The sequence below is a fragment of the Zonotrichia leucophrys genome, chromosome 17, assembly GCF_028769735.1.
Source record: "Zonotrichia leucophrys gambelii isolate GWCS_2022_RI chromosome 17, RI_Zleu_2.0, whole genome shotgun sequence".
Lineage (NCBI taxonomy): Eukaryota > Metazoa > Chordata > Aves > Passeriformes > Passerellidae > Zonotrichia > Zonotrichia leucophrys.
Genome location: NC_088186.1, coordinates 2,685,511 through 2,708,087, shown reverse-complemented (window position 1 = coordinate 2,708,087; position 22,577 = coordinate 2,685,511).

Below are 22,577 nucleotides of genomic sequence, written 5' to 3'. Positions count from 1 at the left end.
AAATAACATAATAATAAAATAATAGAATAATATAATAGTTAATTAAATATAATATAATTAAAAATAACGTTATTAATATTATACCCAGCACCCAGCCAAAGGTAAAGGAAAAGGAGATTAAAAGGATGGAGATAATGGAGGAATTGCAGGGAGGAGAGGGATGGCAGGGACAGCAGTGGAGGGGCAGAGACTTTATTATTATTATTATTATTTTTTATATTTTTTTTATTTTTTATTATTATTATTATTAATAAACATATAATTTTATTATAATTAAATTAAATATAATATAATAATTTTAAAATACAATGATTTAATAATATAATATAATATAATTAATGAACTATATAAATATATAATTTATTTTATATTAAAATAATATGAAATAATATAATATAATATTATAATAGTTGATTATATATAATAAAATTAATAATGACATCATTAATATTAATTTTAATACTAACATTAACATTAACATTAACACCAATATTACACCCAGCACCCAGAGAGAAAGGAAAAGGAGATGAAAAGGATGGGGATAATGGAGGAACTGCAGGGACGAGAGGAGAGGGATGGCACCCAGCCCCATGTCCCCACATCCTGTCCCGAGGGATGTGTGGGATCTCAGCAGCCCCAGCCCCAGCCAAATCCCTGCCCTGAGAGGTGACAGAGCCCATCCCTGTCCCCCAAACCCCACAGTGCCCCGTGTCCCTGCACACTCTGGGGTGGCCGTGCACAGCCCATCCCTGTCCCCCCAAACCCCGCAGTGCCCCCTGGTCGGTGTCCCTGCACACTCTGGGGTGGCCGTGCACAGCCATCCCTGTCCCCCAAACCCCACAGTGCCCCCTGCCTGGTGTCCCTGCACACTCTGGGGTGGCCGTTGCACAGCCCATCCCGTCCCCCAAACCCCGCGTGCCCCCTGGCCCGGTGTCCCTGCACACTCTGGGGTGGCCGTGCACGCCCATCCCTGTCCCCCAAACCCCACAGTGCCCCCTGTCCCGGTGTCCTGCACACTCTGGGGTGCGTGCACAGCCCATCCCTGTCCCCCAAACCCCGCAGTGCCCCCTGTCCCCGTGTCCCTGCACACTCTGGGGTGGCCGTGCACAGCCCATCCCTGTCCCCCAAACCCCGCAGTGCCCCCTGGTCTGTGTCCCTGCACACTCTGGGGTGGCCGTGCACAGCCCATCCCTGTCCCCCCACACTCCCCCAAGCGCGGGGCTGCCCTCCATCCCCAGCTCTCCCGTCTGAAACACCCAGCAGGAGGCTGGGAACGTTTGGCTGCTCTCCCAAGGAGATTTTCCTTCATGAAACGCGAGGCAGGCGGGGGCTTTTCACAAGCACCGGGCACGGCTGAATCCCTTTTCTCGGCAGCCAGCGGGAGGAGAATGGCAGAGGGACAAGAGACGGGACGGCCACTGCCTTTGTTTGGGGTTTGAGGCAGAAAGAGGATGGTGGGGGGAGTTTAAGGATATGATGATGGGGCTGAATGTGCTGAAGGAGCAGCTTGAGGTGGGGAGGCCTCAGAATGCCATGGGAGGGGACAGGAAAGGTTTGGCTGTCACTGCTCACAGGACAGGGGTGGGCATCCAAAGGGTTGGGGTCTCCCTGCTGCAATCCCTGCTGGTCCAGGGGGGAAGAGGCTGCTTGGGAAGGGTCCAAAAGGTGTGTGGGATGTTGGGGACAGGTGAACAGGTTGGTGCTGTGCTACCCATGATCCTTGAGGCCTTTCCAACCTTAATGGTTCTATTATTAAATAAATTAATAACCCAACACTGTTTTGCGCTTTGGGGTTTAGGCACTGCCTCACCCTGAAAGAGTGAGGAGAAGGGACCCCAATCCTGCTTCTTCACCTGGCTCTGGCTTTGTGCCCCCATGCCTGAGCAGCTGGGGATGGTGGGGACGGGGACACGGAGCCAGGGCCACCACTGCCATGGGGACATGTGGGGGGAGCCCATCCCTGTGTCACTAGATGGCGGCTCCACCTCAGGAATGGTGCAGGGGCACTCTGGGGGCCAGCCTGGGGTGTCCTGTCCCCCTGTGGGGGCCCAGCAGAGCCCCCCATGTCCCCCTGCCACCCGTGTCCCCATTGCCACCATGACCATGCAGGAGGGTTTTCTCTCTCTCCTTACTGCAGGAGGGTTTTTTCCTCCCCTTTCAGCACCATTCCTGCTGGGAGGACCCCAGGTTGCACCCGAGGAGGTTCAGGTTGGATATCAGGAATCATTTCCTCACTGGATGTGGGATTCCCTCCATCCAGCTCCTTCCCACGGGGCTGCTCCTGAGCCACAGCTCAGCCTGAGTGTGGTGAGGTCAAGGAACTCTGTCCCTCTCTTCCCTCTCAAGGAAACCCAGATGGAGGCATGGAAAAGATCTCATCTCGTGCCTAGACCACCCCGGGCTGAGAGTGTGAACCTCCTGTGGTGGTCTAAAACCCTGCAGCACAGAGAGAGCGCCCCTGGAGCCCCAGGGTGGGTGGGTGTGCATCCCACCGGCATCACCATCCCGGAAAAATCACCAGGGATTCCCTGGCAGGTCCAGAAGCCTCAGAAATGAAAAGCAAACCCTTCTCCCCACAGCTGGTGTGCTGCCCTTGGGTGTGCTCACACTCCCAGTATGACCAGTTCCCTCCAGCGTGGGGCTGGCTCTGCACTGAGCTGCAGCTTTAAGGCACAGCCAGGCTGTGCAGGTTCCTCCTCCCAGTGCCCTGCCAGAGTCAACCTAGCCGAGAGTAATTAGTGTGGTTATCAAGGGACGAGGTGGATTAATGTGGGAAAGTCATTGATGAAGGCAGGGAAGGGCAGATGCTTTCCTGGAGTCCCCAATCAATACAGACCTTGGAGGATGAATGAGCGCTTCAAAGAAAAGCATCAGCCAACAATTGAGCGCTTTTAGCTCCCGGCCGGCTGCTGTGCCGGCAGCAAGGAGTGAAGCAGGGCCCAGGGCAGCCTGACACCCTGACAATTATTGCTCCTTGTGCCCGGCAGGAGCCTCTGCCCACCGCGGGGAGGAGGAAGATGCTGCTGGGGATGCTGCTGGGGTGGAGATGGGCACTGAGTATGTGGATGTGGCCCTGTGTGTGTTGGGAAGGATGAAAGTTTGACAAGAGTCTCACAGATATGTGTGCTTAACAGGAAGATTTTTGAATGTAGTCTGATGAAGGAATAGAGATGGAAGTAAGTTTTCATATAGAAGAAAAGAAAATATATAGAAGAAAAGAACTGCTGAGCCAGTCTCACTGGATAACCAAGAAGGCAAAATGTGTCTTAGTTAGAAAGAGTTTTTATGACTTAGAGCAAAAGATAAACCTACCCTAAATAAGATGTTTAGCAGAAAGAGAGCACAGGCAAACAAGTCAGCAAATGCTGCATGTAGAAAAAAGGTCTCAGAATTTTCCACTGCAAGAAAACTGAAAAACAACTTCTAGCTTAAACTGTAAGGTACTGACTTTGAGTGACTGGAGAACAGTAACATGAATATGGTAATTGTATTATGATGGGCTATAGATAAAAGTTAAGGTATAGATTGGTTCTACTGTATTAAGATGCTCAGCAAAGAAAAGTATATAATGCAATGTAACCAAAAGAAAAGTCTATAATGCATTGTAACCAAAACCAAAGGGTCTCCAGGCCTGCCTGCAGCTGGAGCTGCCACCACTGCTGGCTGTGAGGCACACACAGACCTGTCCCCGTCCCCGAGCTGGTCCCCTCCAAGGCAAAGCCTCGCCGGTCTCCAAGGCGCAGAGATGTGTTGCTGTTGTTTCGGGGGAAACTGAGTCACGGCATGCGTGCCAGCCAGGGGATGGATGGGTGTCCCTGTCCCCACCCCGGGCTCCCTCCGTGCCTGCAGCACCCAGCGCTTTACTCGAAAGCCAGGCAGGGCGGGACAGCTCTGCAGAGAGGGAATAAAGAAAACCCAAACAAATCGGAGCATGTTTTTTTTTGCTCTCCCGGCGCAGCTCGCAGCCCCTCCTCTGTCATTCCCGCTGGAATGTGTCTCCGAATTCCTCTCTGGCTCGCTGCGTGCTGCTGCCGGCTCTGCCCGCGATTGTTCGCAGCGATTGCGCTTTTCCCACACTCGGATCGCGGCTCGGCTCCAGCGGCTCCGCATCACCCCCAGCGCCAGCGGCGAGCGCAGGCTGGGGCGAAGCGCGGCGTGGCTGTGCCCTGAGTCACACCTGAGTCACCTCCGAGCCCTTCAGCACCTCCTGCCCCTCTGTCCCGGCTCTCTCGGGGCTGGCAGGGAGGGAGAAGTGGCTGCAGCCTTTGGTGGGTTCCCCATGGGATGATTCTTGCAGTCTCCATCACCATTTCAGCACAGTCACAATTTTTTGGACTAACTATTATTTTCTCTGCTGTGCAGGCTACAAACTTTGGGATTTCTTCACTTGGGGAGAAGTTTCCCAGCTGGGCTTTGCTGTGTGCAGCCCTTGGGCCCTCCGAGCCCTTCAACACCTCCGGCCCCTCTGTCTCAGCTCACTCAGGGCTGGCAGAGAGGGAGAAGTAGCTGCTGCCTTTGGTGGGATGGTTTCTGCAGTCTCCATCACCATTTCAGCACAGTCAGAAATATTTTGTGCCTCTTCCCCGCTGTGCAGGCTGCAAACTTTGGGATTTCTTCACTTTGGGAGAAGTTTCCCAGCCGGGCTTTGCTGTGTGCAGCCCTTGGGCCCTCCGAGCCCTTCAGCACCTCCTGCCCCTCTGTCTCAGCTCACTCGGGGCTGGCAGAGAAGGAGAAGTGGCTGCTGCCCTTTGGTGGGTTCCCCATGGGATGCTTCCTGCAGCCTCTGTCACCATTTCAGCGCAGTCAGAAATATTTTGTGCCTCTTTCCCGCTGTGCAGGCTGCAAACTTTGGGATTTCTTCGCTTTGGGAGCAGTTTCCCAGCCGGGCTTTGCTGTGTGCAGCCCTTGGAGAGGCAGGTGGGTGGTGCAGGGATGTGTTTGTGTCCTGCTCTGGATGTGTTTGTGTCCTGCTCTTTGTTGTTCCTGGCTGGGGCCGCGTCTCCCTGCCCGGTGTCACTTCCCTGTTCCCTGTGCTCGGGGCAGCTGCCGTTTCCATCAGTCTGGAGGCTCTCAGGAGATCCCCAGGCCCCAGTGCTGAAGTAGGATGGCCCCAAAACCAGCTGGGAGAAGCTGTTCTCACACAGATCCCATGTCCATCCCAAGTCTGAGCCACCTACTCTCAGCATGGCATCACCTGGCAGCCACTTCTCCTTGAACACCCCAAAACTCCCTTATCTGCACCATAAACCGGGGAAGAAGCCCTGAGGAGAGGTGTTATCTGCTGCAGACACGCAGGAGGAGGTCAGGAAACACCTGGCAGCCCATGGCCTGGCCTGGCAGGCTGAATCCAGGCGCCCAAACCTCAGTTCACTCCCATTAATGGACTGTGTTTTACAGGGACTCCATAAAGCAGTTAATCCTTATCTGCAATTTATAAAAGGATAAACTGCACGTGATTAAAACCATATTGTGTGAGGCAGGCAGCTCCAGCAGAGCAGCAGCACAGCCCCTCTGAGCATCCAGCACACGATCCCAAAACCCTCCAGCCCCTCCTGGGACTTGGCAAGGGTCACCAACAACCCTGAGCACCCTCCAGCTCCTGTCTCCCAGCTCTAATCTCAGGGCTCAGGACTCTGAGCATGAATAAACTCAGCTGTTATTTGCAAACAATTCACCCACAAGTACTCAATAAACAGAAACCTGTAATTAAGCAAATAAGGAGAACCTTCTTCCCCATTAAACAGCGCTGCAGACGGGCTTCTGTTTGAATTGTTTTATTGCAAAGGGTTTTAAATCACTCTATTTTATTTGAGATGAGGTAAAAACTAAACATAAATTTTAAAAAAATCAGGGGAAGGAGCTGGATGGGTGCCTGGCAGGGCTCTATCACTGCTTTTCCCATAGGAAACCCCCCTAAATGTGCTGAGAAGGGAACAGCCCCAGCATCGCCTCCTGCTCTGCTGCTATCACAAACCAAACACAGGGCAAGGTGAATGTAAACAGCTCCTTCAGCCCCATCCAATTAACACGGTTAAAGGTTGGCCCTAATTGCTCCTGGAGCAGGGGTGGCACAGCACATCACCCCTGCCATGGGGGGACAAGGACTCCTGTCCCCCACTCCCTGTCCCCCAAAGCAGCTCTGCCTCCTGTGCATGAGGGGTGAGGCAGGATCCCAGGTGAGAGAAGCCCCCAGGGAGAGATTTCCCACCAAAAGGAAGAGAAGAGCCCCTGCAGACTTTCCCTGAGCAGCTCCCTGTCACAGACATTTTTTATGAAAAATCCTTTTGACAGGATTTTTTTTCCAGAGACTCCAAAACAGCTGGACTTTGATTTGGTATTAATTAAAAACAACTACATGGACCAATAAAAGATGTACTTGTTGCATTCTACAGCAGCAGATTACTGTTTGTTTGTTTGTTTGTTTTCTTCTGACGCCTTTCAGCTTCTCAGGAGAAAAGATCCTAATGAAAGGATTTGAGCATCCTCTTCCCCCTCCGTTCTCCCAGTCCTGACTCTGCTGTTTTCCTTGGGCACCGTGATTCCTTCTGGCTCCTGACCAACCAGAGCCCCTCTCCTCCATCCCCTGAGCAATCCCAAACCACCAGAACTCCACATTCCCCTGCTGCTGGGCAGGGACACACTCACTGCATGTGCTGGCACGTGTGGCTGCTGTCACCCCCGGGCAATCCTTATCTCGTTTTCCCAGTCGCTCTCTCCTTCCCCACACAATGAAGGTCAGGGTGCAGAGGGACATTTGGGTTCTTGCCATCAAAACAGCCCGGTTCGGCTTGGTTTGGTTTATTTTCTTTTCCTTCTTCCTGCCCATCAAAGCCCGTATCCAAGGCTGAGGGGGCTGACACGGTGTGAGCATGTGGGGATGGGGCAGCCCTGAGCCAGCTCTGTTGGAATCTCACTCATTTCCACCAGGGAGAGCTGGGAAATGACCAAACTGGGAAATTAATGGAATCAACAAGCATTTGCAGCTTTACCTAATTTTTTTTATTTAATTTTTTGTTTTGTTTTGTTTTTAAAGGCTCCGTTTTTTCCAAGGCTGGGAAAACCTGCCCCAGAGCAAACCCACTGGGATAGCCAAGCCCGGGGGAGCAAGAGAGTTCTGGCAAATTTGAAATAAAACTATCTTTTTTCTGTCAGAAAAACAAGTCCTAGGCTGGCCAAAAACAAATATTCTGAGTGTTTGCTTTTAACACTTCCAGTGCCAGCCAGCTGGGGCATCTCATTTTACAGCAGCTCCTCACCTGAAGGGGAGTGTCAGGTTTTTGACTCATAAAATAACACATTATAATGCTTGGTTTTGTGAGGAGAAGCTTCCTCTGGCCGTGTGGGTTCTGCAGAAGCCAAAGCAGCTTCCTGCTTCCCCCCCAGCAGCCCCCAAACCACCCCTTCCCCACCCAAGCTGCTGTGTGTGTGCAGGGAGTGAGGGGCCAAACCCAGGCTCCTGTGACCCTGCAGTGACAGTCTCAGAGCTCTTTGTGCCAGCTCCGTGCCCGTGGGCGGTGGAATGCGAGGTCAGAGAGGCACCCAGGGTGTCACTGCTGGTGTCACTGCTGGTGTCACCTCAGAGTCACCGCGTGGGGAGCTCAGCCTTGCTCGACAGCAGAGCGCCCACGCACCAGAAACCGTCCCATGAACCAGAAAGCTCCTCCTGCAGAGGGGAGCAGCAGGGCTTCCTGCCTGGGCTCGGCTGCTCCTGGGGCTGAGCTCCTCTGAGCCCCAGCCCCAGCCGTGCCAGCCCCTGTGCAGCCTGGCACTGCAGTCCAGAGCAGCTCTGCCACCCCACCATGGTGCCCGTGGCCCTGCAGCTCTGTCAGGATTGCTGCAGGGTGACACAAAGCTTTGCTGAGCTCTCTTTGCTCCCTGTTGATAAAAATATTTCTGGCCATGCTCTCTGTGCAAAGGGGGATCCATCTGGCCTGACTTGACTACGGGGTGGAGTCACAAACTTCCTTGGAAGTTGAGGATGGGACATCTCCTTGGCTTGGGCATAGCCAAAGGTGGGCACAGTCAGATTCTCCTTACTCTGACCACCATGGTGTGATCCCCAAAATGCTGGTGCCACGTGGCCCTGGCAGGGGACAGCTGCTGGCACACAGCACTTGGCAGGGCTCAGAGGAGGATCTCAGGAGTTTGTGTTGGAAGCCACAGGTACCTGGGCCTGGCAGGGTGGAGAAGGGTGGCTGGGTTTTCAAATCCATTGGTTCATGGAGGAGCCAGCAAGGGAGGGGCAAGGAGCAGCCTGCCTCGTAATTGTAATTGTGTTAATTACCTGGGCTGGCTCCGAGCAGGATCCCACACTGAGGCAGGTGCCTCACCATCCCCTACCCAGCATCCTGGCCACCATTCCCTCCTGTCCCCACCATCCCAGCAGGGCAGTCAGCCAGGCCTGGGCCATGCTGTGCTCCAAACCAACATCCCCATCCCTGTCCCACATCCAGACCACACCTGGGGCCACCCTGAGTGTGCAGCTTGTGACACGTTGACTTTTGAGAGTCACACCACTGCTCCTTGTTGGGAGGGCAGGGCAGGGATGCCAGTGGCGCTCAGGGGTGTCCCCAGGGTCCCTGCCTGCTGTCCATCACCCAGGCTGTGCTGTGCAGGAGCAGGCAGGGTGGTGTGTGTGGGATCTGGCCCCGGGGCTCTGCCTCAGCCTGGCCAAGTGACGCAATGGAAAGCAGCAAGCAGGAGCGTGCCTTGCCCCTACTTGCAGCTCTTCCAGCTCTAGGGCTCGATGCTGCAGATAAAGGGCCTTGATGGGACGGCAGGACAAGTTCCAACACTGCTTCCCAGTGGCTGCTGCCAGCTCCAGAGCGTGAGAAAATACCAGGCAGGGAGGGAAGGATCAGCATCGCACGGATGTTTGGAGATGATTGATATTTTTATGGTGAAGTCGGGATTTTTGGGTTCCTCCATCCCCTCCACGTGGCAGGTTCCTGGGCTCGGGCTTGCACGCACGTGTTGGGCACCGTGCTGCCCACGGGCACCCAGGGACATGCCAAGGGCTGGGCTGCACCCCAGCTCCTCAGCTGGGCACCCACAGCTGGGTGCAGGCACCCTCTGAGAAACTGCACAGCAGCCTGTGCCCTCTTCACACAGGCTGGTTAGGATGGACCTCAAAACCTGTGAGTCTGAAATTAATCAAGCAAAACACTGAAAGCACAAGTGCCCCTTGAGTGTTCATCCATCTCCAAGGACAGGGATTCCCTGAGTGTCTGTCACTGCTGTCCATCCATCTGCAAGGACAGGGATTCCCTGGTTGTCTGTCAAAGTGTCCATCCATCCCCATTTACAGGGATTCCCTGGGTGCCTGTCATGAATATCCATCCATCCCCAAGGACAGGGATTCCCTGGAGCTGCCACCTCCCTGCCCACAGGGACTGGCTGTAGGAGAGGGCTTTGGTTAAAGGAGAAGCAGAGAGAACTCGTTGCTTCTCAAGCAGGCAGTGACAAACCCTCTTCCCTCAGCTCCCAAAGCTCTGGGATCAGAGGGTCTCACTCCCCCACCTTGTTCTGGTTTGCATTTACAGCAGCTCCAGCACTGACCAAATATGAATTGTCCTGGCCAGCTGGGAAGGGCCAGACTCTCCTCAAGATGTTTTAGGACATGGCCTCCCTCTCTTTCCACCAGTGTTCTCTTTGTAGCACTGGGAAGAAGGAAAGCAGTGCAGGAAACTCTCTCTCCTGGCTCTCTCCTAGCAGGTTGTGGGACATGTCTGGGCATAAACCACCTCCTGCTGCAGACACCGTGTGCTCCAGGGATGCTCCCACCATGCAGGGGTCTGATGTGGGCAGGAGCTTCAGGACACTGCCCCTGTGCCCATCTGGATCCCACTGGAGAGGGGAAAGCACAGAAAGCCAGCTCAGCTCTCTGGGAAAGCTCCCTGCCCGCATCCCTTGGGGTCGAGCAGAGGAATTCAGCCTGATTATCATTAGAATAAAGGCCAAAGGAGCTCGGCTCGCCCTGGCTCTCTTCTCTCAGGTTCCCACCATGGATCCAGCTCAGGACCTGCTCTGGGGTGCAGCTGGGAGTCCTGCCTGTTGCAGGAGCTTGCTGTGGGGCAGGCAGGGCTGCTGTGAGATAGCAGGAGATGGGCCACACTCCCAGCAATGCCATTTTATCCATTTTATCAGCTCCCAGGCCCTCCAAAATCAGCCACGCTCCTGCTCTCTGTTACCTGCCTGCTCATCAGTACGTGAAATTCAGGAAGGGGGAGATGTTCAAAGGATGCACTCCTGACCCTCCTGCAGCACCTTGTCAGAGCTTCCTTCCACTAGGACGTGGGTCGGGAGCAGGTGAAGCTGGAGGAGGGAGTCTGCTCCTTCCCAGACCTACCTGCCTCCCCGAGGTGAGGCTGCAATTGCTAAAAGGGAGATTTTCCTGAATAAAGATGAGCGTCAACCACAGAACTGAACTTAAAAAAACACAACGTGCTTCAAAATGAATGTCCAGAGCGGCTGCTCGGGGCAGGGAGAGCGTTTGCAAAGGCGCTCCCCACCCAGCAGTGCCCCCGGCAATCCTCCCGCACCGCCAGAAGAGAGGGAGGCAAATCTACCCGGGTAACTGGGTGTTCTATCAATTAATTTATGTCTGAGTGTGCAAAAACAACCACCACGCACCTTTGCAAGCCGGGCACGGGCTTTTTTCGCCCGGGGCTCTCCCAGTAAACGCCGCGTTTCCGACGGCACCCGGGGCTCGGCTCTCGCCTCCTTATCGGAGCCGGGACGCGTGTGGGTTTGCGATGCGGATCGTGGCCCCGGGCACTCCACCTGCCGAGGAGGAGGAGGAGGAGGAGGCTCGGCACCGTGGGATCCTCACGCTCCGCAGCGGCATTGGGGAAGCGGCCGTGCCCGGGCAGGTCCCGCAGCAGGCAGAGCCGCGCTCCCGCAGGCGCTGCGATGTGCTGATGATGTTCCCCGGCCGGGAGCTCACCCCAGACACTCAGCGCTGCTTTATTCACCTAAGGAATCCCGGCTCCTCCGTGCAGCTGTGAGAGGAGTCTGAGCTGGGGGGTTCAAAGCCCCCACACTGCCCTCAAACACCTGCACGGCTGTTGTCTCTTATAGCAAGAGTTCTATTGTCATTATGTTTTGCGGAGATATAGCCAAAAACTCCACAACTCTGTGAAAGTTGTAAAGCAGGTATGTTTATTATTACAGCGATGGACACATGTGGAGATTACTCTCCTTAAAAGACATGCGTACCTCTGGGAACTCCAGGTCCCTTTTTATCCCCCTCTCAAATACATATGCATACAATTCCACAATAGATTCATATATATTCATTTTTACAAATTTCACCTGACATTTGCCACTAGTTCTTCTTTATCTGAAAGAATTCCTAGGTGAGGAATGCTCTCTCTGTCTCTCTATCATCCTCTGTAACCCCCCCCTTATCTCTGTCCTTTACTGAATCCCTGAGCCTAGGCCTTACAGTCAGGCTACATAGCTATGTTTCAAACTACAGACTTAACTCAAAGATGTACATTTCACCTAAATCAAAATGGATTTCTAGCCTGGAAAATTTTCCACTTTGCCTCAATTATGGTGCAAGGATTCCATATCGCCAGAGAGTCATACCTCCTGCACTGACTGTTCCTGGTCCCTGCAGTAGCCATCTGACTCCAAATCCCACCAATCCATTCTTTTATGACACTGTTCTTATTTACTACTGTTATCATCAGGCCTGCTCCTCAGCTTTAGTAATTGGTTCAGATGCAACTCTTTAAGATTAAGGTGGTATATATATTAGATTATATTCTATAAGATTTCATTCTATACCACCTTCATTTACCCATACTGTATCCCCCTACACATGGCCATGCTTTAACCCTGCTCTGGTCCCTCTCCAGCCCTTGGGCTGTTTTCTTGCAGGTCCAAAATGTTTCTATGAGGATTATGAGCCTGCAAATTCCTGCAGTGGTGCTGGAGCACAGGGGGTGTTTATATCCAACCTTTAAAGCAGTGATTTTCAGGGAACTGATCTGCATGAGCAGGATTGTATCAGCCTGTCCACATCCCTGTGTCAGTGATGCTGTTGGAGGGCTTGGAATGTCCCCCTGTCCCCTCTGTCCCTCCTGTCCCTGTCACTGCTGCACTGGCCCATGCTGGGGGCACCCAGCAGGCAGCACCTGATATGGGCACACCTGGGAAGTCCCAACCTGTGCCAGGACAAGCAGAGGTGACACTGAGAGCTGCCCTCATGGATTGTCCCTGCCCTGCTCCCTGAACAGGGCTCAGTGCTGCCCCAGCTGAAATGGGGCCGGTGCTGAGGTGCCAATGCCTTGGAACAAAAGGTTGGGAGTTTAATATTACACCAGGAAAACAACTGGCTGGAAAGCTGCCACAGTTCCTAAATAAACAAGGGACCAGCCCTGACAGGTCCAGCTCACAGCTCTGATGACACAACCCTTCTTCCCTGTGCCCTTTGAAAAGCAGGAGTGTGGACAGGGAGCATCGTGCCCCTGCCCACTCCAGCCAGGGATTTTGCCAGGCAGCTGCTGCACTGGCCAAGCTTTTCCCCATGGCTTTTTCCCAGTCCCTGGCCATGGCTCATGCTGGCAAAGCCACAAATCCTTGGCCCATTCCCTTGGCCCATCCCACATTGCCCATGCTGGACACTGCGAGGTGGTACCTGGGCATGGTGATCCTTACCTGGGGAATTCCTGCCCTAACAGCACCAGGGAAGCCCAGGACAGCAGGAAATCTGGTCTCTAGAACATGATTAACCCCAGGAAAGCAGAGCTGACTGAGTGGTGACTGACAGCTGCCAATCTATACATGACACAAAGCAGGAATGGCAATTTGGGTGCATCTGGCCTCCAGTGGGGGCCCAGGCCAAGCATCTGCCTGCTGGCTACCGATAAAAAATGGTGTTTTCATAAAACTGAGATCTGGGGGGAGGATGCGTGGGGGGGGGGGTGACATTTCCAACAAAACTCTTCTCTAGTGCCGGAACAGCAATCATTTTTATCACTTTTTGGCAGCCAACCAGATTTACAACGGCCTTTCACTGAAGAAACAGAGCTTCTGTTTGTTTTCGGGGCACCCACATTCCCAGGGTTTGACAGAAATGATTATTTCCCCCCCTTTTCTTCCAAATGTTGACACAAGAGTGAAACACTGCTGCCAGGCTGAGGAAGGGAAATGAGCTTGGCCAGAGCAGAGGCCAGGCCATGGCCCTGGGATGCTCCACCCTGCCAAGGTTGCTCTGAGCTCAGAGCAGCTGCTCCGGGCCTGATGTACCAGAATTCATCTCTTGGACCTTGGGAACCACTGGGTGTTCATCTGACACTGTCCCTTCTCCAAGGAGTGTCCCACAGGCTGGCCAGACGTGTCCCTGCACATCTGCCTGTGTCTGTGTCTCCTTCTGCAGGAATTGGGAGCTGCAGCAGCCTCCCCATCTCCTGTGCTGGGTGTTTGCATCCCTGGGATGAGGGAAGGAAATCTCCCTGGCCAGCAGCTTCCCCTGCTGCTGCCAGTGTTGGGTGTGCAGATCCCAGAGCCCTGCAGGGATAAATCTGGGGGTGCAGAGCTGATGGCTGGGCCCCATGGGACTGTGGGTTTGTGTCTCAGCTCTTGGGGATGGTGTTTGCAGACCAGGCCAGAGCAGGGGCTCTGTACCCACCCTGGTAAAGCCCTGGTGCTTGGGAAGCTGGAGGCACCCTTCCTCTGGAAACACCAGTGCCAGATTCCCAGGGAACTTGAAACAAAGCAAATCCAGTCCAAGACACGCATCTCCAAGCTCTGTAGCTGGAGGGCACCGGGGGAAGCTCAGGGGGGAACAGGCTGAGGGGAATCCAAACTCCCTTTTGCAGCCAAGCGCCGGTTTTCCCAAATCCTGTGCAGCGCTTGCATCAGAGGCTGCAATCACCCTCTCTTACCCAGATTTGCCCTCTCTGCCTGCACCAGGCTGCCCTGCTGGGTGCTGCCCCACGCTTGGAAGTGGCTCCTCACAGCAGGGTGAAGGTTCATTGACTCTTTGGGGATGACCTCCAGCATCTCCTGGATGGTCAGCAGGCAGAGCACCCCCAGCACCGAGCTCGGCCTGCATTGCCGTGGCCTGGAGCTGATGTGCCAAGCACCTGCTGCTGCCACAGCTGTGCTGGCAGGGCCACCCTGCCGTGCTCCTGCCCTGCTGCCAGATGGGGACATCAGCCCGGGGAGGGCTCAGCCCACATCCTGCAGAGCTGATGTTTCCTGCATCCCCTGCAGCGAGCGCTGGCCGGCGGCACGGCCCGGCGTGTCAGCAGATGGCAATGTTTCTGTGCTCTGCTTATCTCCGCTGCTGGCTGCTTTTCAGCCCACAGCCCACCACCAAACCCCAGCAGGACCCTCCCATGGGCTCCAACCAGCACCCAACCCAGAAAATCTAGAGGTCCCATGGTGCAAACAGCTCCAGCACCCTGCTAGCACGATCTCCCAGCCCTTCTCCTGTGCCCATGCCCTGGACGTGGCCATCTCATCCTCTCCACCGTGGTGTTGCTGTTTCTGGTCTCAGCCCCGGCCAGGAAGGGCAGAGGCACTGACAAAAATAGCCAACAAACTGTTCAATGAAGCTTTTTCAGACGCTTGGGTGTGGTGTGACTTTTGGGCAAGAGATCAGGGGTTGGCTTTTCCCATCCAGCACTGCTCCCCTGCTCAGCTTGGCTTGGCTTGGCTCGGCTCAGTTTGGAGCTTGGGAGGACTAAGGGAAGCAGGGAGAGGCTGGGAACAGCAGAGGAGGTGGAAGAAGCCTGTTCCGGTGGTGAAATGTCAGCCAAAACGTCCCTGTGGGGAGCTCTGCAGTGCGAGGTGTGAAGGGCAGCAGGTCACAGGTCGGGGCTGTCTGTCCTCAGCCTCCACCGGCCACAGCACCCCCTGAGCTGTGCCTGCCCAGCACAGCCAAACCCAGCCCAGCCCAGCCAAGCTCACAGCGGCAGATTTCGATTTCCCAGACTTCCTCTTTCGGGTGAGATTTATGGAGGTCTGATCACAGCAATCAGGAACCGGGAATGACCCAGCGAGGCTGCCCCGAGGGGGTAAAAATAGCCCTGGTTGGTGACTCACTGGGGACACACAGCCCTGTGTCACCCTGTGTGCCCTCCTCCTGTGTGTCCCACACTGATGAGCAGGATGGGGACCTTCCCGAGGCTGAGGACACTGCCACAGCCTTGTGTCACCCTGTGTGCCCTCCTCCTGTGTGTCCCACACTGATGAGCCCCATGGGGACATTCCCGAGGCATCCAGGTGTGCAGAGTGGGGACAGTTTGCATGGTGGGGGCTTCAGGTGTGACCCAGCTCCCTGGAGATGATGTTCACACCCTGGCAGAGCCTGGCCAGCTGTGCCCATGGATGGGGGCTGCCTTCCCAGGAGCTTCACACCGTGCCTGGAAAAGCAGCAAAGATCTGCAAGAAGCCAGGCTGGATTTTGGGAACTTTTGGGATTACACTTTATCTCCTGATGCCAACACCTGCAGCCAGCAGATCTGTCCCTCCCTGCCTGCAGGCTGGGACTGGAGGGGGGCCAGACCCTTGGTGTGAGCATTGTGTGTCCCTGCCACATCCCAGTGCTGTTCCCTTTCCCTGTCTGATCCCATCAGGCACCAAACTCCACTGAAGCACAGCCCGGGCACGCTCAGCCCTGTGTCAGCTCTGCTGAGGGTGGGTGTAACTGTGCTTCCTCCCTGCCAGCTAAAAATAGGTGTCAGAGCTCAAAGAACAAGGTGCTGGGTGCACCTCAGCAGTTGGAAGCAGGATCTGGGGAGATGTTGCAAGAACAACTCAATTCAATGCCCCCCTACGCTCCAGTTTCGGGACTGCCTTTTGTTTTCACGGGAGATTTGCACTTGAAAAGCCACTGTCAAATTTGCATGCACAAACATGTAGGCAGGCCAGGAGCAGGAATGGTGCCCTGTGCTTCCCAGAGCCATGGCAGTGCCTGTTGCACACCCAGGGAGCAGCACCAGGATGCCCAGTGGCCAGGAGTGCTCAGTGGAGGCTCCATGGCACATCCAGTGTGTGCTGACCCCTCATCCCAACACAGGACAGACAGAGCTGCCCTGCCCGGTGATTAATGACCCTCTGCTGAGATTTCCCAGAAGGAAACAAGCGTCTTCCCATTGGAAGGAGCTCATTTCTAACCCTGACAGCTCCCTCCATCCATCTCAAAGGGGCTTTGACCGTGAACTCCACCCCACAGGCTGGCTGTGCATTCCCGGCTGGGCAACAGCAGCAGTGCCAGTCCCTCCATCCTGCAGTGCCCTGGGGCACTCAGGAATCCACACACATCGCCCTGGAGCGGAGCAGAGCTGATCCCTGGCTCAGCCCTGCTCTCCTTTCACAGCGAGCTGTTCCCTCGCGTGGCGACACGTCCCCAGCCGAGCCACCCAGCGCAGGCAGTGCCGGTGCCAGCTCCTCTCTAAAGCTGAATTCTGAGCAGCTGAAGAGAGCTGTGTGCTCTGAGCATCACAGCCAGGCTGCCCCAGCACACGAGGCTGCACTGTGCCAGGGTTTCGGGGGAGTGGGGCTGCTGGGGCTGGAAATGCTGAAAGGAACCACTTTTAGGGCCAGGGTGTCCCCACACAGGGCTACCACATGCGTGGTTTGCACTCCTGGGTTGGAAATGTTGAAAGGAACCACTTTTAGGGCCACCACATGCGTGGTTTGCACTCCTGGGTTGGAAATGTTGAAAGGAACCACTTTTAGGGCCACCACATGCGTTGTTTGCACTCCTGGGTTGGAAATGTTGAAAGGAACCACTTTTAGGGCCACCACAGGCGTGGTTTGCACTCCTGGGCTGGAAATGCTGAAAGGAGCCACCTTTAGGGCCAGGGTGTCCCCACACACATGGTTTGCACTCCTGCAGATGGTTTTGCATCATCCCAACACCGTGCCAGAGGGGAAATGGGGCAAACCACAATCCTGGCCAGCCTCAACCATCCCAGTGCCTCAGCTGGCACCCCTGGGGCTGGCCACATCCAGGGAGAACAGCTCCAAGTGCTTTTGGTCAAGCACAGAGAGCTGCAGAGGGTTCGTGCCAGGAGCTGGTGCTCTCCCACTTGCCTCTGGAAGGGTTATCAGGACAGGAGTGAAATCTGGAGCAGGGCCGAGGTGGGAGAGGTGTGGGAACACAGACAAGGCAGGGTTATTTCCCCTGCTCTGCAGAGAAGCCAGGCAGGAAAGACACACAAATAGACATAATTGAGGCTAAATGTCTTAGGTTTTTGAATCAACATGCACCACTGAGAGCACAATCAAAGGCTCTTTAGTAATTTATTGACTTACCATGAAGTAAAATTATCTGCGTGTATTTATCACACCCACACCCACCCCCACCCCTTCCTATTAGGTAACTGAGTCCTTCCAGAGCGCTCAGCTCCCCAGTGCCACATGCCAGGGGGAGGAGGATGGGATGTGGGACAGGGAATTCTGTGCAGGACCCAGCCCCACACCAGCCAGGGGCACAGCAGCAACCACAGGGTGCAGCTTTGCTGCAGGTCAGGAGACACAGCTGGATCCTGCTGCTCTGAAATTCAGATTATATCCAAAAACACAGCTCCAGACACATCCCCAGTGGGCTCAGAGCTTCTCCAGACACATCCCCAGTGGGCTCAGTGCTTCTCCAGATCCTACTGCTCTGAAATTCAGATTATATTTAAACACACAGCTCCAGACACATCTCCAGTGGGCTCAGAGCTTCTCCAGACACATCCCCAGTGGGCTCAGTGGGAATGGGGCACAGGAAGATTCTCCTGGCCCAGCAGCACCGTGGCATCCATCACACCTCCCTGCCCAGCTCAGCAGCACAGAGGCTCCCTCAGGGTGCTGGAGATGCCTCAAAGATGATTTTGGATTCCTCACCATGTCCCAGCTCCCCGTGCTGGTGCTCCTTGAGGGAGTGATTCACCTCCATGCTCACACCCAGGCAAGCTCAGGGCAGGGCTGTCCCTTCCTGCCCCCAGGCCAGCCCCAGTGACATCCCTTGCAGGCAGGAAGGGGAAGGTGGCAGTGACAGGAGCAGCCAGCAGGCCCCGAGGTCAGGCTCTGTTTCAAAAGGCACGTGCAGGTTCCCTGTGCTTGCAAAACTTCCCCAGCCCTCCTCTTACGAAAGACCCTCGGCTTGCAAAAGAGCAGGGCCTGGGGAACACGCAGGAAAATAAACAAATGGGAAAGAAAAACCACGCTTGAGGTGTCTGGCTCTGACTTCCCCTGCACGCCAGCTCGTGCCTCAGTTTCCCCTTCAGCTGGGGGAGCAGCCAGCGCTGCTCCCAGTCCTACTCCCAGTCCTGCTCCCAGTCCTGCTCCCAGTCCTGCTCCCATTCTGGCACCCAGCCCCGGCCCAGGGGCTCGGAAAAACCTTCCCTCCCCAGCCCACAGTGCAGATCCAGAGCACTGATGTTGATTCCTGACAAATGAGGCGGCAGACAATGGAGGAGGAGGCCAATCCTGACCCCCCATCCCTGGAAAGCACCAAGTGCAGCTGTGGGCAGCTGGGATGCACAGTTCCAAAAGGGCTGCAGCTCCCACAGAACGGGAGATGAATCACCAGGAGGTGAATCTTCTCCAGTGGGAAACCCCAGCACCAGGCACAGCCCTCCCACAGGGCATCACCACACCCCGGGGTGATTATGGGGGGCAGAACACAACTGGAGGGGGCAGAGCAGTTTTACATCCCAAGGATTCATCCCTGGGCAGCACTGTGGGGTAGAAAGGAGCAGAGGCCATGCAGGCTCCAGCTGGAGAGGTGCAGGGTCCAGCCTGACTCATAAATGAGGGGGGATCATGCACACCAAAGCCCCCAGGCTGAGATTTGGGGTGTTTTCCCTCTGCTTTGCTCCAGCCCTATCGCCCAAAGCCAGCATGGGAAACTGTGAGTGTGACAAAGATAGTGCCAAGGGCAGATATCAGCCACACTTCCTGCAGCACACTCAGCCCTCCACCCACCCCACAGCCCCTCTGGCTCCCAGCTCATCCACCCTGGCATCAATTAGTCTGATTAACACCAGAAGCTGGGTAGTGATTAGAGGGAGAGCCCCATCCTGGTCTGTGCATGGATCAGGGGATGATCCTTCTCAGGATGGTGTTACCCCTAAAAAGGAGGAGAGCTGATGGCCCTGCTCCATTTTGGTTGGACACTGTCCCAAGACACAGCTGGGACAAGCCTCAGCCTTCCCTCCAAACCATCTTTGGCTGTGCCCATACCCACACTGCCCATGTGGCCCCAAACCTCTGCCAGACACCACTGCAGCTGCCTGATGGGGAAAATTTGACCCCAAAAACTCGAAATCTCACATTTCTGAGCAGAGTCATGCCTGAACCCCATTGCTGTGCCCAAACCACTGAGAGAGAAGAGCCGTGTCATGGGTGTGAGTGTGCAAGCACAGGTGAGCGTGCACATCTCAGGATGTCACTGGCAGCAGGCACGAGGTCAGAGCCCAATTCAAGCCCTACCCCGTGCAGGCTGTGAAGCGCAGGAGCTGGGAAGGGGCTGGATGGATGCTGGTCTGGTCCCCAGTGACAAAGGCAGCCCTGGGAACAGTCTGCAGCAGCTCGGCTGGGGCTGCCCTGAGTGCTGGACTCCTCTCCCCGTGGCAGAAGGCACTGCTTGGGTTCAGCCCTCCCAGCTGCCTCCCCAGGGCTCCCCGGGGATGGCAGCCCTGGGAACGGGCACGGGGGGAGCTCAGCATCCCAGGATGGGACCTGCAGCCTCTGCTCTGCCCTGGCAGCACCATTGTCATGTCCTGAGGTGAGGCAGAGCCACCCCGGAGCTGCTCATGCTCCCACCACAACCCACAGGGGTCCTGCAGCTGGGAAAGGGAAATCCAGCCCATAAATCCATCAGTTTTAGCTGAAAAAAAGTCTGGGAACATCACACAATCACTGCGTTGGAAGAGACCTTCAAGATCACTGAGTCCAACCCAGCCCCAGCACCTCAACTAAACCCTGGCACCCAGTGCCACATCCAGGCTTTGTTAAACACCCCAGGGATGGTGACTCCAGCGCCTCCCCAGGCAGACAATTCCAGAACTTCATCACTCTTTCCATAGATGTCATGGTTAAAGTCACCAGAGTGCTGTGCTCAGCTCAGGGAGGTGTGGGGTGAGATGACAACAAGGGTTCCCAAAACTCTGGCAGCAGCCCCATCCCCTCATGTAGGATTGATCCATAGTGAAGGATTCGTCCCTATCCTAGGGCCAAGGTGTCCCATTGGGGTTTTTCACCCAGTCCCACAGGTCTGAGTGCGGAGTCCCTGTGCTGGCTCACAGCAGGATAAATCCTGGCCCTGGAGCAGTGAGGAGCCCTGCTCGAGACAATCCCTGGGCGAGGAAGATGTGTGGGGGCAGGAAAACACAAGGCAGGGAAATGTGGCAGCACTGGGAAAAGTCAGCGCTTTTTTTTTTTCTTTTATTATTGTTGGGGTTTTTTTGTTCTTTTTTTTTTTTTTTTTTGGAAGGTGCCTGGGAAAGGAAGCGATTGTTTGGAGCAGATCTTGATGGCTCCAGGCCCCTCATTGGGGAGATAACCAGGCACAGCCCCTCTGCCGGGCCTGGCCCCGGTGGGAAATGTCCCTCTGCAGCTGGGCAGCTGCAGGAGGGGCTCAGACACCAAAACCCACCCCCCTCATCCTCCTCAGGGCTCGGGGATGGGGTTCTTGGGGTCCCCCAGCAGTGCCACCCCCACAGCCACAGCTCCAGGCCGTGTCCCCACCTCGGTCCCGTCTGTTTGAGGCTATTTTGGGGGTAAGCAGGAATTAGGCAGCTTTAACTCCTTTCTGATGTTGCTGCCAAAAATCTTGGCTAAGCATATGTAATGAGGGACTCTGTCATTCCTGGAGCTGTTACCCCCCTGCCCGGCGCTGATTTGCAATATCCACATTTTAAACACCGCCGGCCTGGCCCTCTCCTCTGCTTCCCACCACCCCTCACAGCCTGAGCTGGAGATTAGGAAACAAGAGAGGGGTTTGGGGCCTCGCTGTCCGCCAGGAGATAGAGCCGGGTTTGCTGTGAGGAGGGAATTATTCTGGGTATGAATTATGTCATTTTCCTCTCCGGAAGCAGCGCATGCTCCCGGGTGTCACAGCTGCCGGGGCCGAGGGGGAGGCTCCTTCCCCGGCACGTCCCGGCTCCCCAAACCACGAGGAGAACAAGGGGAGCAGCCAGAGGGGGAAGGCGAATGAGAGTGGCTCCTTTTCCCTGTCCCCCTCCACCCCAGCTGCCCTCCACGAGGGGAGGATGAGGCCGCAGTTGTGAGGGGCCGTGCTGGGCCCGCGGGCTCAGCTGTGCCCGGAGCAGGGGAGATTTGGGGTGGATCAAAGAGCCCGAGCTCCCTCCCAGCCCCCCAAGGATCCCCCATGGGCTCTGTGGCACGTGCAGCATCCCAAGAATCAGAGCAAATGGTGGGGGGCTCATCCCCCTGCCCTTGGTGTCCTAAAGATAGAAATGAGGGGAAGCGCTCTTGGATGGGATAGTGAGCGGAGCCACGTTGGGGTGCAGCACCCCACACCCTCAGAGCACCCCACAAACCCCTCTGGAGGCTGCTGAGGAGCAGCCAGCAGCCCCCAGCCCCTCTCCCGGTGGAGCTGTGGTGAAAGGGAGCATTTAGGGCCACGCTGGCACCCTTGGCAGGCGCCGGGGCGCGCGGCCGGCCCAGCTGCTGCCGCTGGCGCCGGAGCCGGCGGCGCGGGCCGGGGGCAGGTGGGCGGCTGGCTCGGCCGCCTCGCTCCCCACAAAGGCTCCCCTTTCTCCCAGGCACCATGGGAGCTGAATGAATCCGCCTGATTTATCTGGCCTCGTTTCCTCAAACGGTTTTTCCGCCCCGCGAGCGTGTCCGTGCCGCCGCTCCCCCTCCTGCTGCTGGCACGGGCCTGGGGCTCCTGCAGCAGCAGCAGCAGATGAGGGCCTGAGGGATCCCCCTGCAGCAGCAGGTGAGGGTCACAGCTCTGGGGTTCACCCTGCAGCAGCAGGTGAGGGTCACAGCTCTGGGGGTCCTCCTGCAGATGCCCAGGGAAGGGGACAACTGAGCTTTTTTGGGGCAGAGGCCAAGTGGTTTGCCAGGACCCAGGGAGGATGCTGGGGGTGTGTGCAAGGAGTAAACTCCAGAGGCTCATATTTACCCCAAATTGCTTCAAAAACGTGCTGTGACCTCCTCACATCCTCCCTGAGCGCAGGGCATGCAGAGGGAGAAGCCCAGCAAAGCCCTGCTCCATCCCCGGGGTTATCACCCTGCCCACCCCACACCCTGACCCCAGCAGCACCCGGGGTTCTGCAGGAGAGCTGGGGCCCAGACATGAAAAGCGCTCTGTGCTTTCTTCTTCCTGCTGTTATCCCAGCACAATTTCAATTAAAACCCTCTCTGTGTGAGGATGCAAATGCTGCCTGGCGTGCTGGTGCAGACCCAGGGAGTCACCCCGTGTGTGTTGGTGAGGGCCCAGATCTGCTCATTTCACTACCTCAGCCCGTTGGAAATCTTAATTAAGCACTGCCTTTGATTTGGGTGTGCTCCTGCACCCCGTGCAGCTCCTGCTGGGGCGTGCAGGCCTCCCCCAGCACACCCACCCACTGCTCCTGCCCTACACCCACAGATCC